Here is a 20,720-nt window from a genome sequence, read left to right on the forward strand (position 1 = left end):
GTACAACATAATGTTAATTTGTGATTTTCTAATTGATCTAGTCCAGTACTCCCCTTTTACAGATGATAAAACAGAAACTCAAAGACTTGTCCAAGGTCACATAGTTGGTGACAGAGACTAGTCAACCTGGGATTCAGACCTAGGGTCCTCTTACTCTAAATCCAGTACTTTCCCCACTGTTTAATGCTGCCTTTTAATGAAACAGAGTGCATTTTTGTGGGATTCCTCACCTTCCAAGCTGCCTCCATCCTGTGAAATTTGCTATATGGCAACCTTTGGTGGGTCATCTTTAATGCTTCTAACCAGCACACAGTTCACAAAATTCAAAGAAGGAAAGCATTAACATGTTGAAGAAAACAAGGTGAAATTTACAGTAAATCTCATGAAAAAATAAAGATAGCCTCCACCAAGATGTCCTCTTCCCAGATACATATATGGCCTCAGCTACTTTCAGATATATACCTAGGTAGGCATCCCCACAGGTGCCATCTTGAAGTTTCCCAACAGGTGGCTCTTCCTGTAGTTTTGCACAGATTTCCAGCAGGTGGCAGTAGTCTGCATTCTTATGGAGCTTCTAGCCATTCTGAATGAAGGTAATTTAGGTCTGAAGTGTCCAACTCAAATAGAAACTGGTTCCACTAATCTCACATAAAAATTGTCCCTGCCACATACTGACTTAGAAAACCACATATTCTCATTATTTATGTTCTATTGTATTTTTAATTTTATTAATTATTACTTTATGATGATTTAGTTTTAGATATTTCCCAGTGACATTTTAATCTAATTGGGCTGCATGGGATGTATTTGACACCTTTGCTTTCGGGGACCCATAACCTTTGCCAGGGAAAACTCTTCACCATCATGGGTACCATACTAACGCTTGTAAGAGGAATGTTCCAGCTAGCGAAGTAGATAGAGCACCAGTCCTGGAGTCAGGAATAGGTGAGTTTGAATCTGGCTCAGAAACATCAATAAATTTTTATCAAGCACCTACTGTGTGCGCACCAGGAGTTATGCTAAGCACTTCCTAGCTATGTGAGCCTGGGCAAGTCACTTAGTATATGTTTGCTTCAGTTTCCTCATTTATAAAACAGGAATAATATAGCACCTACCTTTCAAGGTTGTTATGAGAATCAAGTAAGATCATAATTGTAAAGCACTTAGCCCTGTGCCTGGCACAGAATTATTATAAAATGGTTATTATATTATAAATATATTACACATTTATTATACATATATGCATGTAAAACATATACATGTTATATTTATATGTTAATGTTGTATTAGATGTAATATGTTAAAATATATTATATTATAAATAGTTATTATAAAACAGGGATAATAATCATACCTAACTTCCAGGGTTGTCATGTGGATCAAATGAGATAATTGTAAAGTGCTAAGCACAGTGCCTGGCACATAGTAAGTGCTATATAAATGTTAGCTATTATTATAATTATTGTAAATGGGGACAATAATAGCACCTACCTTCCAGGGTGTTGTAAAGCATTTGCCACAGTGCCTGGCACATACTGAGTAACGTGGAACTGTTGGCCTTGTCTTGGCAAGAGACACAATTCTCCCTACACTGTCGTTTTACCATAGGGCCAGACAAATTTCTCTCTGGTCTTTCTTCTCTGCATTACTGTCCTTGCTTGCCATTATCCTCACTGAAGTCACCCCTGGGGACCAGGACACACTACTTCTCTTACATCCAACCAGGTCCTATTCATTGATACTAGGTTCAGAGAGTATCTGACAATACCGCTCACTGAGAAAGAAAAGGGGGAAAAAGGATATATTTTCTATAATTATGACTCGGGCTTGCATGCTGTAATCATCTAGGAAAAAGGAAGAAGAAAAGAACACCAAACAAAATCCTCTTTTCTCTTCTTGGGAAATGAAAGCCAAGACCATGCCAGCTTTTACTTCCATGGTGAAAACTGAGACTGACACTTGAAAGTCTGTTTTCTGAAAGTAGCCGTGTGAACTGAGCACATTTGGAGCAGTAGACTTTGCTCTCTGGCTATGGGGCCCAGCAGATTCAAACTTAATTTTGAATCTGGAGAGGCTCACCCTGGGATATAAGAGAGCTGGTCTGGTGGATGGTAGGATCCAGGCTACGCACACTAGATAAATCTGTCTTTGGTTGTTCCTGCCTAGTTTTGTTTGTGGCTGTTGCCATCTAATATCTTAGGAAATATAGCCTGGGATGCTAACTAGGGCACATGATACCTGTTTGGTCTAGTTTCCCCCCCCCCACCCCTGAAATAGAAATCTATGGGTACCTTTACCCTACAAAATTACTTTTTTAGATCCACTTTTTGTATCGCCAAGGCAATGTTCATAGCACTGACAACAACTATAAATATGTTGGTGTCATTCTAAATTGCAAAGTATAACAGACTCTCCGTGTAGAAGGCAGAAGAAAAACATTTACTCAGACACTAGAAAGCCGAATCCTTCATAGTAACCAAGGAATCGATATACGTTAGCACTGCAGGGGACAAAGCCATTCCCAGGCCTTCCCTCCCTACTGGGACCTTCCCACAAGCAAACACTCACAAGACTAACTGTGCCTGCCTGTGTCCTCTCTCTCTTCTCTGTTCTAACTGCTCTCACCAACTTCTTCCCAGCTCTGCTCCACTCTTCCTGTTCCACCTGTAAGCTCCCCTCACCATAAGTGCCTTAGGCTTCCATATGTTTTAAACAGGTCACATGGGCCTATTAATGGATGGGAAAGATCTTCAAATGAAGCAAAAAATACATTAACAATACACTCTCCAAAAGAATAAGAAGACCACAAGTAATAATAGTGATTCCCTGGAGTTCTGCTCCTAGATAACAATAGTTCACAAAGCTTTTTTTTTTTTTCTCTTGAGGTCTTTACAAGTTCTTTTACGTGCACTTTAGATAGTGTATGGAACTATGTTTTGGGTTTTTTTGGTACAGTTTCTATAGCAATTCAGTGTGTGAAGAACCTTTTATAACCCTAGCTCCTTTAATGAAAATAATATTCTGTATTTATGTACAGCTTGTGGCCTCAGGAGCTGAAATCATTTCATAGACAGTATTTAATTTGCTCTCATAGTATCTCAGTGAGATAGGGAAAGAGTTAGATGTTCTAGGATTATTCCCCATGAAGGAAGGACCATAGAAACTGGCTCTGGGGAAATTAAGAGATCTGTGCATGAGCTGTATGGAAGGATTTTCTGCCTAGAATGAGTTACTTGGGGATGTAGTGAGATGACTGCCTTGGAAAGACTTTAATGAAATAGAAAACAATTTATCTCAGCTGCTAGAGCGATGGTTCTGTCTGCAGACAAGGGGATGGAGTAGATGACCTTTTTGAGAGGTCCTTATGAGTCCCGAGATTCTCTTTTATTTCTTCTTTGTAAAACAGAGAATAGAGATGCAGGGAAGTTATGTGACTCCTTCAACACCAAAAAGTCAGTCTGTGAAAGAGATTGAAACTAACACCCTCTTACCAGTATATCAAGATTAGTACCAAAATTTTTACATCACACTACCTCTTTAGATTATTTGGTGGAAAGGTATATGTTTCCTCTTCTCTCCCTTCCCCTCCTCTCCTTTTTCCTTTCTCCTCCTGTCTTCCCTTTCCAGATTTGTGATTCCACTTCAACAACACTCTCCACGGGTGCATAATGTATTTGTAACGTTTAGTTTTTAGGGAGTTACTGTGGGAGAATGGAAGGTCTCAAGACTTGTCCACAGTCACATAGTGTATTTCAAAGGCAAGATTTGAACCCAGGTTTTCCTAACACCAAAGCTAGCCTTCCACTCACCATTCTATTATCTCTTGCTTACAAGAGGCAGCTTGGTGCAATAGATTGAACGTTGGACTTGGTGACAGAAAAATTTGAATTTGAATTCTCTCTCAAATCCTTACTAGCTACAGAACCCCAGGTAGGTTATCGAACCTCTCTTAGCCAGTTTTCCAATCTATAAAATGGGGATGATAAGAGTGTCTACCTCAAAGAGCTTTTGTGAGGATGAAATAAGATAATAAGTATTTTGCAAACCTCAGAGAGTCATATATGTTAGCTATTATGATGTGTAAGTATCCATCTAAAATTCTCCCATAAATTCATGCTGGTATAATTATATTTTGTAATAATAAATTCAACAGCAATATACCAAACATTTATCAAAAGCCTTTTGTGTGCAGATCCTTGTACTAGATGTTGCAGGACGTACAAAGTTTAGATAAGAGATAGTCTCTACCCTCATGGAAGACATAGTCTAGTAGACAACTCAAACTCAGCCCATCCAAAATAGAACTCAGCTTCTTTTCCTTTAAAACCCACTGTTCTTCCTAACTTTCTTATTTCTGTTGGGGGTACCACCATCCTTCCAGTCTAATCTTGGAGTCATCCCTGACTCCCTCTTCCTCTTCCCATATATCTAATCAGTTTGCCAAATCTCATGGTTTCTATCTAGATAACATCTATTTCTATCTAGATAACATCTATTTGATTTTCCCCTTTCTCTCTACTCCCATGGCCACCCACCCAAGTTAAGACCCCGATCACCTTTCTCCTGTCCTATTGCCACAGCCTTCTAATTATTCTCTCTGAATCAAGTCTCCCTTTCCAGCCTACCTTCCGCCCAGCTGCCACAGTGATATTCCTGAAGTAGAAGTTTAACCATGTCACTCCCCTGCTCCTATGCTTCAGTAATTTTCTGTTGTCTCTGAGGTCAAAGACAAACCCCTGTTTGACATGTAAAGTTCTTCACTGCCTGGTACAACATTATCATACCTCATTCCCCTTCATATACTCTGTGACCTACTAACTGTCCTTCTTACTGTTCCTCACACATGACAGTCTATCTTCTGCATCCATGTCATTGCCCATGCCTGGGGTGAACTATCTCCTCACCTCTGCCCTTAGAAGCTCTAATTTCCTTCACAGCTCAGCTTAGCTCAGGTGCTGTCTTCTACATGATGCTTCTCCCGAGTTCTTGCCCTCCCCTCCCAGCTTCCAATGCCTGCCTCTAAAATTACCTATGGAATCAAATATGACACGATGTAATAGGATGCGATATCATGTAATATAAGATGCACATACATATTTTGTGATTACTTTATATATCTACATGTTATTTTCTCAGATTGAACATTAGCTCCTTGAGCACAAAGATTGCTTCACTTTTGTCTTTGTATTATTAGTACCTAGCATCTCACCTGGCATATGGAAAGCACTTAATAAATGCTTATTGATTGACGGTAACAAAGGGAACATGACACATGCAGAGATAGCTGTAATAAAACATAACATATAATAAATAGATGAAAGAAAAACAAACAAGATGAGGAATTAGGTCATTAGGCTCTGGAAGGATTAGGGAAAGCTTCCGGAGAAAGCAGTTCAGTTGGATGGAAATTCAATAGGTAGTGAAGAAGGTGTAAAAGTAGGGAAGTGAGAAATAATGGAGAGTATATCCCAAACATAGGAAACAGTGTAAAAAAAGGCATCAAGATAATTATGTTTGGGGTATGTATTGTGGATGGTGAGTAGTCCATTTGGCTCAGTAGACAAGAATTGTTTGAGATAAAGCTGAAGTGGTAGAGTGAGATCAAATTATATTTCTGAACAGTTCAGTATAAACTAACCCTTTTCCTAAACACACTGTAAGTGTTTGTAATGAAAAGAAACCCTGTAGTGAATTCATTTTGTAATCAATAACAACATACAGACATAAATTCAAGCCTGATCTCAAACCCCAGTCTTAAACTATTTTAGAATTTTGTATTGTTTTTTGCAGAAGCTAATTTTTTCTTAAACCTTGATACTTCTTTCTTGTACAGTATTCTTGAAATGGCCCAAGTCTGTCCCTTTCTTCACCATATGCTTTCCATCAGGCCTTGCCTACTCCATCCTCTCTTTTCCCCCATCTCTCTTAGAGTACACTAAGGCTGAGCATTTTGAGTGTACTTAGGTTGTCTAATGTGACCTTAGAGATTCACTCAAGGGTCCAAAAGTGAGTGGTGATTCCATCAGCGTGCTACCCTCCCCATTCAGATGAAACTATGCAGAACTGGAATTTTCATGACTCTCACACAGATTCTCATAAACATTTATTTATGACATGAGCTCAATACTAATGGGGAAGGGCTGGAACAAAGGATGATCTGGTTAAAGCACCTAAATAATGTTATATAAATGACTTCATAGGGCTTAGGATTCTAGGCTGCTTAATGTCACTGTGGAATAATCTTGCCTTTCCCGGTACTCAATATAATAAAGTGGGAGTTGGCCCTAAGGCTCCACTCCTTCTGTTCCTATGTTGTATTTTCTGGTATAGTGTCAGTCACATTTCAAAACAGAGATAATAAAGCCTGCAGCCCCAGGAGGCTGAAGAACCAAAGCCAATTTATGAGGCAACAGAGGCCAGCAAAAAGCTTAGGAACACTAGAAAGGAATAGATCAATTTCAAGAGAGAAGACTATAGGACCAGGAGGTCAGAAAGTGGATTGTGAGTGCTTTTCACACGCTGCTGTCCATTCCCTTTCTCCCAACACAGATTGTTCATTTTCATGCTATTCCTTGTATAAACAGATAATTGGCATCCAGCAGAGAGGTAAGCAGGTTATGAGGGAAAAGTAGCTAACCCTAGTTTGTCATCTGACAGTTTCTAAAATAACCTACTGAATTTTTTTCTAACCAAGCTACGGGAGCATCTCATCTGCAGTCTATATGCTTTAAATTCACTCTTCTGATTCAAAGCCCTTGTCACTGCCCAATTAGATCCCTGACTCCAAGCAAAAGAACAGATATGTTCAAGGGGAAGGAGACAGGGGAGCACATGAGCCTTACAGGGGAGAGTTAGTAGAGCAGTCTAGCTGGAGCAAAGGGCTCACCTTGCAGAGTTGTCTGACATAAGATGCTTTACTAATATTTTTTATCAATTAAGCTCCATTAGTACTCTAAGGCAGTAATATGCAAGTATATTTATGTGTTATGGCAGCAATAACTTCAGTATGTGTTTCATTTTTTCTTTGTGGTTGCTCCTTTTGCCAATGCTAGTTATAATCCCCCATGCCTGGAATTTGCTCCCTCATTACCTTGACCTCTTGGCATCCTGGCTTTCCTTTAAGACTTAGCTTAAGCATTATCTCCTACTTAAAGCTGTCCTTAATCTGCCTATGTCCCAGTACCTTCTCTCCTAATGCTATCCTGTATTTACTGTGTCCATATTTTTATACCATTTATATATGTTTTGTCTCTTCTGATGTAAGAAAGCCTCTGATTGTTCTACCTGGCACCCAGGGGCAGAACTAGGAACAATGAGTGGAAAGTGCAAAAAAGTAAATTTAGACTTGATTTCAGGAAATAACTCCTTAAACTTAGAGCTGCCTCAAGAGGTTGTAGAAGTATAGATTTTTTTTAAAAAAACATTTATTAAGAGCCTACTGTGCACCTGACACTGTGTGGGAACTGTAAGTTCCTCGGAGGTAACAACTGTTTCATTTCTGTCTTTTCATCCTCAGCACCTAGCATAGAACTCAGTACGCATCAGGCACTTAATAAATGTGTATTGTTTGCTTTTTTGAAAGAGAATTGGACTTGGAATAAGAACCTGGGTTCAGATCTCAGCTCTGTCACTTTCTGCCCGTGTATGCCTGGGGGTTTCCTCAACTGTAAAGCAGGGATAATAATAGCTCTTACTTCCCAGGGATTGTTGTGAAGATTGAATGAGGTGTAGTTGGCACAGTGCCTGGCACATAGTAGGCTCTTAATAAATGTTTTGTTTTGTTTTTTTTAAATCCAGGCTCCTATGACTGCTTGAGGTGGCTCTATGTTTTAAGGAGATATTTCCTGACATTTAACCTAAATTTTCCTTTCCCCAATTCTCACTTATTGTCCTTCGTTCTGCCCCTTAGGACCAGGTAGAACAAGTTGAGGCTTTCTTCTGCATGACAATCTTCATATACTTGAATACAGTTAGCATCAATTTCCTGTGCCTCCTTTTCTCCAGGCTCACATAGGCATAACATCTTTTAAATAGCTGTTTATTTTCTAAATGCATTGGTCCTGAAGTGTAGGAACCATAAGCAAGAAAGTATGTTTATGAGTTTGGCATTTTTAGCCTTTACAATGTATTAGAAATGTAGTTATGAGACTTCTAGTAGCTTAAGTGATACCATGTGAGTAGCAATTTGTGGAAAGAGGACCAATCTGATCCTAATCTCCCTGATTTACCAACCTAGCATGGGACCTCTTCTCTGGTGAGTGATGGCTACGATGTTTTCTATAGATAAATGTTTCTATTCTTTTTGTCAGTGTGGATTGGAGGAAGAGAAAGAATGAACATTATTTCTGTTTCTTTAACAATAAGAACACATTTTGGTTGGGTTTTGAAGTTTGCAAAGTAGTTACTTGTCATGATGATCTGTGTTGCAGGCACTCATCATACATATTTCCTATCTACTTTCCTTAGCCCTTCTCTTGTCAGCCCTCTGAAGGGCAATCTGACTTGATGACCCCTGGCAGTTTTCTCACCAAGTTAGAGTTTGAATTTCTCCCCTGCTCAGACACTGGCAGCTTATTCATGAGCCCTGTGCCTATTAGGGATGACTTTTTTTTTCTTTTTTCTGCCTTCTCTTTGAACTTGGGTCTTTGGGGTCATTTTCAGGTCAGATTTACTTTTATCCCTGTGTCCCTTCAACTAGTCAGCCCTTTCATTATATATAGGCTTTTAATTTTTAGAAGGAGGGAAGCTTACTGAAAACAAGGTGAGGCTTTAGCTCTTTAACACTGAATGGCGACTGGCAGTTAGGATCTGGGTCTTCTTTCTCTCACTGCACTGGGGGTGACATCTCAGGAATGCTGGATTACCCCTGCAGGGTACATGAGTGTGAAACAGATCAGATCTGCTATGGAGCCTCTCTATTCCTACAAGCAAAATATTGCCCTGGTAGTTTCCTGAGGAAGTGACTTTGATTTGCCCTTGAAAAAAGTCCTTTAGTGAGTTCCATACCTTTTAGGTAAGTCACTGTGCTTGGAGACCGATAAATACTTTGTGGAGATTTTCCTAGGCCCTTGTCATATCTAATTCATTTCTGTCTGCCCCTGGAGGTCCTGAATCTAAGTTTCAAGGAGAAAGAGAAGCCAAGGGTGGTGCCCCATGATTATTCTTTTGTTTAAGGTATTCTCTACTTCATTATATTTAGCTTAAGGGCTAATAAGAGTATCTCTTGATGGGAGCATCAAGGGTTGTCCCAAGGTTTGGGTGTTCAACCAAAGTAACCTTGCCTTACCATATAGACTCCTTATGGAAGGAGCCATAGGTATCCTAGGAGACTTTTAAATCTGAATTGAGCAATAGCAAGTCTTGATTACCCATTTTGGCCTGACCCTAAACCATAGCAAAAATAGCTGCCTGTCGACTTTGTCTTTCTCTTCCAATCTAGAGGCTCTCTGTTGATTATATTTTTTCTTCACCTTCCTTGCCCCCTTGACGTTTCCTCACGTTTAGTTTTGCTCTTGGCTCATGCTATACTATCTCAACACATTTGCTCATCAATTCATGGAATGAACAATTCTTCCTCCTCCACCAATCTCCCCCATTGAAACTCTTCTCTTCCTTCAAGTGTCAGGTGTCAATATCAGGTGTCAATCTTCTGTGAAAGCTTTCCTGATCTCACCATTTATAAATGATCAAGTCAAATGATCCACTTGTCACCTCTTCTTTCCAGTCTTGTATATATATCTCCACAATGTCTTTCCACACTGCCTTTTTCTTTCTTTTCACAAGTGACAGCAGTGTAGAGCATTAGAATGAATGAATAGAGCTGAGATACCTGAGCTCAAGTCTAGCCTCCAACATTTGCTAGCTGTGACATCCTGAGCAAGTCCATTAACCTCTCAGACTGTTATTCTTCCTAACTGTAAAATGGGGATAATAATACCTGCAGTAATTGCCTCACAGGATCAATTTTTGTTATTGTTTTTTTTTTAACTGATCAAAGAGCAAGTTCAAAAGTAATCAGTATCTATGTGATTTTGGTCACAGGGATAGAGTAGAGTCTTATTTATAGCCCCTAGCCCAGTATGGAGCCTCTGGAGGAACAATAGGGCAGGAAACTCAGATCAAAGTGGAGCCTACAGTTGACCCTGACCTGGTAGAGCTTTCCAGGTGGCTGATAGTGCCTGATTCCAGCAGAAGTCTACTAGAACTACAACCAAGAGAAAGGTCCTAGATATATTGCTCAGATCTATACCCAGTTTAAGAACTTGCAGGCTTCATATAAGGAGGTCCATGATTAGATTTTGCCCCAGATGAGACTGCTTAGGTCCCTAAACTGAGCTGTCCTTGAGGTCTTGGAGTAACACAATATGTATTACCTCAAGACATCACCAGCAAGATCTGAAGACCCAAGCTCAGCTCAACCATTCCTTCTAGAAGTTCACAGAGCCCAACCCTAACATAAAGCTTGAAGTCAGGAAGTAGGCTATAAAAATGAGCAAACAACAAAAAAGAATCATACCATAAAAAGATTAATAGCTTTTTGTTTAGTAGCAACAGGGATATCCAAGACACAAATCAGAAGATAAGAATGACTCCAAAACATCTTGTGCCTGAGCTCTGTTAAAATCCAAGCTGGCAGAGTGCTAATTAGTCACACACTACTTTCAGGAAACTGTAGACTCTTCAATTGGTAAACATTTGGAAATATGTATAGGAAGGGCTTGTGTAGTCTTTAACAATGGCTTCTGACTTCATGAGAATGGATTCTAGCTGTGGAAATGATGTAGGAGAAGGTGATCCTGAAGTCCTGATTCAGAGATCTTTTGGAGCTACTAAGTAGTTCCAGAATTTGAGTAGGAGGTTTTCTACAATATATTATCACCACCAGCTTAGAGGAGAATGTAGTAGCTTTGTCCACCTGTTCCTCGGGCATGGAGTCCTCTCACTCCTCAACACTGTCTTTTGCCTTTACTTCAAGTCTCAACTGAAATCCCACCTTCTGCCAGTGCCTTTCCTTTGCTGATTATCTCCAGTTTCTCTTGGCTATATCTTGTTTGTACATTGTTGTTTGCCTGTTGTCTTCTCCACTAGAATGGGATCTCTTTGAAGGTAACGGCTATTTTCACCTTTCTTCATATTCCCAGCATACAGCACAGTTCCTGGCAATTGTAGGTGTTTAATAAATGCTGTTGACTGACTGATATTGGATTCCTTGGTGTTGTTATTGTTTGTCCTTTGTTTTCAAAGAGAACCAGTGACATCCCTGGTGATGGCTTGACTCATGAATGAATTGGATTTAAGTAAAGCAGAGTTTCACAAAGTCATCAACCTTACTCTCACTTCCAGTCATTAAAATCCAGTGGCAAAACAAAAGTCAGGATGACTGGTGATGGTCCTGATGCAGTAGATAACCTTGACATCTTTGATGTCTGAACAAGCTCTAAGCAGCCCACAACACCTACCTCAGCCACTTTCATGGCTGCTGGAACAAATTATTATCCGCTCACTCCGCTGGTGGAAGTCTTCACATGCTTGGTGTAGATACCCCACCCTTCCAACTTACTAATGGGTTTGAGGCCCATTGGTTACCCTCAACCTGGCTTAGTCTGTCTGCAGAGATGGTTTTATTGGGGTGTGGCTGCTGCACATGTTAACAGCTCCTTAGAGCCGTAGGTGAGAGTTGGGTGAAGGTAGACACTAAAGGTGGAAGACCAGCCCTGAAAAGGGCTCAGCAAGCCCTCACACCAGAGGTTTTAGTCCTCCCTGAACTCCCCAAACACCCATTGCTTGGTGTATATGTGAATAGTTTTGTGTGTGTGTGTGTGTGTGTGTGTGTGTGTGTGTGTGTGTGTGTGTGTATGTGTGTGTGTGTGGCGGGGAGGTGGAGAGAGATAGGGAATGTAGGCACCCATCACATTAGACAAAGATTTAAAGAAATACTTCTCCATCTTAACCTGGTCATTTTCTTCTGTTCCATATAATCAAGGCTGTGCAGGACCTCCCACTTCTAAGAACAGTTTGTTTTGTTTAAACAAAAGCCCTTTGTTCCTTCTTAGGTTCGGGCATGGGGTATAAAGGAGCAGTATCTGAGAGATCATTCCCTGTTCTGTCAGTAACCTCCTCTCTGACCCTAAGTCCCTAGAGAGATAAAGCTGGAACCATGTCTTCAAAAACCTGTGATCTAACTCTAAGGTTGAATCAGGACCTAAACAAAGGTGTATTTCTTCCTTTCTTTCCATTCAAAGCTGCTGCATCCCCATAGGGATACAGACTGGGCCTGTGATTTCTTTAGTATTGGCAACTCCCTGATGAAGAAACCCATTCTACCAATGCATGTCAGCACCTTCTCTGCAACTGAAAGTCTTAGAGAGTGGCCTAGAGCATTGAGAGGTTAATTGTCTTGCCCCAGGGCGCATCAGAGAGGCAAGAGAACTGTCTTGGAGGCTGGCTCTTTAGTCCACGCAGCCCTTCCGTAAGCCCATGCCCCAGTACCAACCACATTGTAGTGAGTTTCAGAGGGTTCCAATGGAGACTGGGGTCAGATGGGAACTATAAGCAGCAACAGACTTCAGTCTTTAAGTCCTTAAGAACAGACACAAAGTCTTATAATCCTTCTGTGTCTCTTGATAAATACTTATTAATCAATATGGTGACTCGTAAATTTGCTGAAATCTGGGGATCCTAGTTTTTTTTCACATTTCTGGCATATAAAACCCCCACTTTTATTTTCTTATTTCCTGACACATCTTATCCATTGCGTACAACCACTTGTTACGGGAGATACTTGGCAAAGATGGTTTATAATGGGATTTTAGGTACTTCCAAGTGCCACTGCTCTTCATGATACCTTTTTGGATTCAACTAATTAATTCACAGGTAATATGTGAGGACCTACAATGTGCCCAACTCTGTGTTGGGTACTATAGGAGATAGTACAGAAGCTGTCCTCACTGAACTTCTAATCTAACAGGGGAGGCAAAACTCAAACACATAAAACAATTAGAAACTCACAAACAAAAGATAATTACTAAAGAACACTGCAGCGTAAGAATTCTATCAGATCAGTAAAACCAAGTTCTCATAATACTACTTATAATTAGTACTGAAATAGCTATCAATAGCTATTAGATATTAATAATATTAATTAATATAGTATTTGTATCGTACTTTAAAGTTTGAAAAGTGCTTTACAAATATTATTCATTTAATCCTTACAACAACTCTGGCAAGTGAGGGCTATTATTATCCCCATTTTACAGATAAGGAAATTGAGGTTATAAAAAAAAAAAGTGACTGCCCAGGGTCATATAATTACCAAGTGTCTTAAGTGAGATTTGAATCCAGAAGTCTATCTGCTGTGCCACCCAGTGCAATAAGGACATTGTGACTCCAGAGTAAGAAAAAATGTACACCTTAGGGTGGAGGGTGGGTGGGGCAATGCTACTGAAGCATGACCTCCTAATGGCTAAACCTCTCCTGACCTAGAATGTTCTCAGCCTCAGGATTCCTGACCTCAAAGAATCACCACATTTGGAAGAGACTTTAGAAATCAAAAATCTAACCTTCCCATTGAACAGATTTGTATCAATATTCATTAGGGAAATTGGTAAATAGTTTTCTTTCTCTGTTTTTGCTCTTCCTGGTTTAGATATCAGCACCATATTTGCGTCATAAAAGGAATTTGTTGGAATTCTCTATTTTCCCAAATAGTTCATGTAGTATTGGAATTAATTGTTCTTTAAATGGGCACCAATTCCTAGATGGTGATGCCATTAAGGGTAACCATGGTCAGTAAGTGAAACAACTTCCATTTATTAAGTGTTTATTATGAGCCCAGGACTCTGCTAGGCAGTGGAGATACAAAGAGTGGTTAAAAACAAACAAAAAACCCCAAAACAATTTGTGTCCTCACGGAGTGTTCTAATGGGGGATATAGTCTGGGACACATCATGTATCTAAGTGTGCACAAGATATATACAAAGTAAATTAAAGTAATCTGAAAAAGGAAGACATTGTTGGGGGGGTGTTCATGCATGCATGTATGTGTGCATGCGTGTGTGTGTATGTGTGTAACCTGGAAAGGCTTACTGAAAAAGGTAGAATTTTGACTGAATCTTGAAGGAATCTAGGGAAATATATAGAAAGAGATAAGGGGGACAGAGCACTCCATGCATGGGAGACAGCTAGTACCAAGGCAATGAGACAGGAGATGGAGAGTCACATTAGAACTACAAGTATAGTTGGATTCTAGAGCATATGTAGGAGAGTAAGGTATAAGACTGGAAATATAGGAAGGATCCAAGTTATGAAGCGCTTCAAATGAAAAATAGAGCCACTGGGCTCACTGAAGGGGCAAGAATGTGACCTGATCAGATGTAACGCTTTTAAAAAAACCAACTTGTCAAGATGTAAAGGAAGGATTGGAGTGAAAAGAGACTTGAGTCAGAGTAAAGGGATGCTATTGTAATAGTACGAGAGAGGTGACAATGGCCTGAATTAGAATTGTGGCTGGGAAAAGGGGATCTACCCGAGACATGTTGTTAAGGTAGAAATGACCAACTTTGGTAATGGATTAGACATGTGGGATGAATGAAAGTAGTTAAGGTTGAAATGGAAGTTGCTGGCCTCTGTGACTGGGAGGATGATGGTGCCCTCTACATCCTCAAGAGGCAGTTTGGAGTGCATGATGCATGAGTTACAAGCTCATTAGCTGTAGAGAGACTAGGATTGGAGATGTAGGTCTGGGAACCATCTGCAAAGAGATGATAATTGAACTCATGAGAGCTGATGAGATCATCAAGTGAGATAATATAGACTGAAAAGAAAATATGGCCCAGGAAAGAGCCTTAGGGAATACCCAAGATTAATAGGTACAACATAGTTGAAGAATTGACAAAAGGACATTGATAAGGAGGTCATTTAAAACAATAATGACAGCAATTCAGGTCTGTTGGTAGGAAAGGTAACCAATCAGCTGAATCCCCATTTTCTCACAGTGATTACAAATCCTTGCAGGACATGGATCTCAGACTCTAAAAGTGAATTTATACTGCCCATGGGGTAAAGATTTCTTGGGATTAAATTCAATATCTGATCTTGGACATAGTGAGGAAGCAAGGAATACATGTTGATAGCACTAATGGAATTTACCAGATAGGACAGGGTTGGTTTCTGTCAGGTCAGGATGGCTTCTAATCCTGGAGAAGGGAGAAGGAAAGGGTTCACTTAATGGGATTAGCTTTAGTAAGGAAAAGAAATACCAAGCCCCACGAGACAAAAAAGTTTAGTGGATAGAATACTGGATTTGGCATCAGGAAGATTTGAGTTCAAATTCTTCTTCTGATGCTTATTGCTGTGAGACATTTAACTGAATTCAGCCTCAGTTTCCTTCTATGTAAAATGGGAATAATGATACTTGTATTATCTGCCTCTTAGACGATTTGTGGAAGGAGTTGAATAGAACCTGGAGAACATACACGAGAACAGCAATGTTATAAAGACAAATGACTTTGACAGATTGAAGAATTCTGATCAACACAATAATCAGCCCTAATTCCTGAGGTCTCATGATTAAACATGCCACCCACCTCCTGACAGAGAGACAGTGGACTCAGAATCCAAAATAAGACATGTGTATGTGTGTTGGGAAATGGTAAATGCAGGAATTTGTTTTGTTTAACTTTACATGTTTATAATAGGAGTCTTGTTTTACTGGCTTTTTTTTCAATGGATGGGTAGAATGGAGATAAAGTGGATTTTTGGAAAATAAAATAAAATTGATTTAAAAAACAGTATTTACCTCTCAGGTTTTTGGGAGGCTCAGATGAATGAATAAATGAAAGAAAAAGCATTTATCAAGTACTATTTTAAGCACTGGGGAAACAAATACAAAATCCGAAGCAATTCTTCTTCTAAAGGCATTTATGTTCTAATGGGGGTAGACAATATAACTAGGGCAATGGTGTAGTCAGGGAGTGGCATTGTGGTTTGGAAACTTATTGAAATGACAAGGGGAACCGTAGCAAAATAGACCAATACATCCTTCCCAGCAGCAGTGGCAGTGCTAATTTGATTATGTTTCCAGAACTGGAAAATGGTAAGGCTAGTAGGGGGAAGGAATTTGCAAACCTTAAAACTCCATCCAAATGCTGGTCATTGTTATTTTTCTATGACCAGTGAGAAGTGAAGGAAGAGATGGTGAATGACACTGAAAAGTTGTGAGGAATATCCATGAAAGGGCAAAGCACAGAGGAAACTCATATTAACCTTCTCTGGGAAGCAGGAGGTTAAATCATCTGCTGTAGTGGGGAAATAGATAGAAAAGGAGGCTTAGAAAAGCTGCTATAGAGAATGAGATAAGGAGTATATTGTAGAGCTGAATCATTACTGAGAAATAGTAAAGGTCCAATAAAAGGTATATATAGCCTAATTTTGCAGTGTGTAAAATGAACTCTATTTTAATCTGCATTATTTACATTTCCATAACTTTCTTTAATCTAGACAATCAACAAAAGGGTAAATCAAGCCCTGATTTTTAGTATTTGTTGATTTCCAAGGTGTCAGTGCCTCCACTGAAAATTTAATAATCAATTCTTTCTCTGATTCTAACTGACTTCAGCACACCCTGGATTATAGACTGATGTCTGCAATAGTTAAATTTTGTGAATAAGTCAATATCCATCAGTTACCAGCTAATTAAAAAATTGTACTTGTGCTTATATTTCTGGTTTCAGCTTAATAATTAAAAAAAACCTTTTGACTTTTAACTTCATGTAGGGATTTTACTTCAGAATGCTATTTACTAAATTTAATAAAGTAATGTCACTCTCTTTATTCTTTCCTTTGAAAGTCTTCCTTACATGTGTTAGAAGGCACTAAATAAAGACAGTTAAATAAACATAAGTGCCATCTTGGGTTCAGTCACTGATATGCTTTCTAATCACGGATATTTGCCAGGATACATATAAGTAAGAGAGATCCTGAAGAGATCAGTAACCTTTTCATTTTCACGTGTACTTGTGAACTAATTCACCACTTTCTTGCTGCTTCTCTTTGGTGGCTGAGAGGAAAGTTACTTCTCATTAAACCAAGGAAGAGGGTGGGAGTAATTTCATTGTCTTCACTGAAGGGTTGCAGACCCACAGATTGAAAAAGTCCAGGGAATCTTATTTTCTTTTTGCAGAAATGTAGATAATTTCATTTTCTTGGGTGGTCTAGGAGAGGAACACATATCTGTGGAAAGCTTCCTTTTACAAAAGTGTCCAAGGTCTTGGACTAAGGAATTAGAACAACAGCACTTTCCATTCCGGGACTGGTTGTTGATTCATATAGTAACCTTGGCCTATGCTCACTTGCCTGAGTTATTTCATCTGGGCCTCACTTACCTCATCTTAATAAAACAATGTCTATCAAACCTTTTCAGCAATCCATTAATTCCTTAAGTGCAGCTGTCACAAAGTGATGGTCATACTTCCACCTCCACCATTAGGAAATGGTTTAGCTGTCTCCAGAGTAGGTTCTCGTATAAGTTGGTTATAATTTTTTCCTGGAATTCACTTTTCTCAATTCCTATTTCTGTCTCTTGTTTTGCTTACCAGCCACTTAAAGAAGGGGTGGAACTGTGACCTATCACTAATAAAGAATTTCTTATTATTTAATAGAAATAAGATCTAAGTGGTCAGTCCTTTTCTTACCAATTAATGCCCACCACATGACTTCTGGGACTCTCATTTTCTCAGTGAAGTCAACTGAGTTCTCAAAGTGATAGCAGTATACTAAAAGAGTGTCTGAGGATGCCTCTTCCCTGGCACTCTCACTAGGTATTAGACACAGGAGGATGGTGGGCTGGGGAGGTATAAGGACAGAAGGTGCAGGCAGGAAGAAGACTCAGGACCACATTTTCAGACCCAAGCCTGTTCATGCTATTCTGAGGCAAGTTCTTTTCAGCCTCAGAGCACGAGAGTGGCTAATCCTAATAAACTCACTAGCTAGCACAAGCTGACCATATCTCTCTTACCACTACTAGAAAGACATAACTCAAAAGAAACCGATCAAGGAAAGGAGTCATCCTCTCCCAAAGACATTAGAAAACCAGAATTATTTTCCCTGGACAAGTACCTGAGTCACTGACAAAGAGGAAAACATATAACATAAGGAGCTCTGGGCTGTGTTAAATGCTGGACACTGAAAGTGCTTCATTATGCTAAAGTCCAGAAATTGGCCTCTTTGTTCTGCATTCATACAGAGAGTCTGTGCCAACTTCCTCACTGAAGGTAGAAAGGGCCAGTCAGGATCAGCAGCACTGGAAACTCCTTTGTGCTAGCTTATGCCATGATGTGCTTCAGGGTAGGAATGGTGGGTTATGGGTAGAGCATGACCACAGATGTTATTATGAACTTTTTTATAACCTTCTGTAGCTTTATACCAAAGCCTTGGGGCCGCTTTATTGTGGAGTAGCAGTCAGCCTATATCTGGGAAAACTCTGAACAGTAAGCAGATTGGAGTATTTGGGATTGAAACATCCTGTTCTAATACAAAGCATAACCTATCTAATGTTGTTAATTGATTCCATGAAATATGATTTTTGACAAAGTGGAGCAGTCATTCCATTGGAACTCTTTAATTAAAAGGGTTACAAAAGGAAGTTGGTCATTAATGAAAATATTAAACATCCTCACAATAGCTCCATTTGCCCTCCTTTCCAAGATGACACTGACCCACTTGCATCTTTGCCCTTTGAGACTGACCATCCAACAAGAGACTCAAAAACAATGCAAGATCCTAAAAAGCAGAGTCAGACCTCAGAACACCATGCACACCTTTTGCTGACCCTTAACAGGATTTCAGAGAATATATTTGGTATCACAGTGTCTTGAAAAGTTCAATGCTTCACATAAATTTAATCCATATGTTTATGGGATGAATATCTGCCTTAGTTTCTGATATGTGATCATGGTGGCAAACTGGGTTCCTGTTGTTCTTCCTCTCCTTTAAGACCCTGCCCTCTCTATGGTCCTATATCTTCTCAGAATTCTCCCAGTTTCCTGATCTTGTCATAAATTAACAAATGTGTCCCTTGCACCTCTAAACCCTCCCCTCCCCATCATCAACATAGTTTTAATTCAGTTCAATTAAAATAATTATGAAGTATACAAGATATAGATACAAAGACAAAATAGAAAAAAATACTCCCTATCTTAAGCATCACAGATCTAGAAGTGAGTGGAACCTTAGCAGTCATCTGGTCCATCTGGTTCTTCATTTTATAAATAAGGGAACAAGGTTAGGAAGGTTGGGACTTGCTCAAGGTCACATAAGGAGTAAGTTGTCAGATCATTGCTTATCTGGCTCTATAGTCTGTCTACAACCAAACTTTGAAAAAAGAGAAGGGTTCTGAGAGGTAAAGATGAGGAGGGAGTGTATTTCTAGACACAGAGGATTGTTTCTACAAGTTAATGGAAGTAGAAAATAGAATTTTAAGTTCTGGGAATAGCAAGTGGGCCAGTCTGGAAAGAATGTAGATAGAGGAAAGGAAAGAAATGTGAAACAAGTATAGGAAAATAGGTTGGAAGTCAGCTGTGAAATTCCTTAAAACTTCAGATTAAGGAACTTGTAGTTTATCCCATAGGCAATAGGAAACCCCTGAAGATTTCTGAACATTTACTTTGTCAGCTTTACTTTCTTTTAAAGAAGCATGAGGATTCTTAATTATCAAGAACCAGTCAAGGAAATGTCCTTGAAAAAAATCAGTAGCCACACCCATTTTTAAACATCTAACTTTTCAGGCTTTTAGTGTGTTACCTAGGTTACCATGGGAACAATTGCAGTCTTTGTCAGCAGCAACAGCTGTAGGTTTAGACTGGTACCATTTTGTACCAGCGTGGCTTGTAGCTTGAATGTCAAGGATGGAAGTCAGGTCAACCGTCTGGTTTTGTTCCTATCTTGCAGCATAACTTTGAACAAGTCTCTCACCTCTCTGTGTTTTGTATTTTCCTCATTTTAAAAAATGTTTTTTAAAAAATCCATGCTTTGGCTTTCAGAGTAAATTAATTAAAAACATCAATACATCATGAATAGCCCAGTATCCATGGTACAAGTTTAAATTCTGGCCCTGAAAGTTTAGAATTTCCATCTTGCTTGTAAGAGCAGAAGCAGAATAGAGGGTTTGGGAGAAACTGCCTAGTGAGAACCTTGGCTTCCAAGAGATAGGGGAGGGATTGTAGGTGTTAAGGGGGTAATGTGTGTGGTGTGTGTGCGTGTGCGTGTGTGTGTGTGTGTGGTGTGTGGTGTGTGTGTGTGTGTATGTGTGTGTGTGTGTGTGTGTGTGTACAGAGACATGAGGCAAGGTAGACCAGACTTACATCTTTGTGAAAGGCTTTGGGGTTTTAGAGATAAGCCCTGATATGAATTCTAGGTATTTAATTATGATTATTAATTAACTATGAGTGGAGTGGTTGGTTGGTGTTTCCTGGAATTCATTCTTTCAGTTTTTTTCTGTTTATGGCACTTAACCTGCAACCTGCTCAAGTTAACCTAGTCTGTTGGGTGAGGCTGGGTGGGGAGTCTGACACAATGACTTTCCCTTTATTTGGAAAAGCTTGATTTATGATATATTTGTTCCTGCTGTTCAATGTGAAAAATAGATGCAAAGCGAAGCAGCTAATCTTTGAAAATCATTTGCAAGACATTCTGCTGCAGTGGGGTGCTGGTATGGATGTTTGAAT

Source organism: Notamacropus eugenii, chromosome 2 (assembly GCF_028372415.1).
Source record: "Notamacropus eugenii isolate mMacEug1 chromosome 2, mMacEug1.pri_v2, whole genome shotgun sequence".
NCBI classification, from domain to species: Eukaryota; Metazoa; Chordata; class Mammalia; order Diprotodontia; family Macropodidae; genus Notamacropus; species Notamacropus eugenii.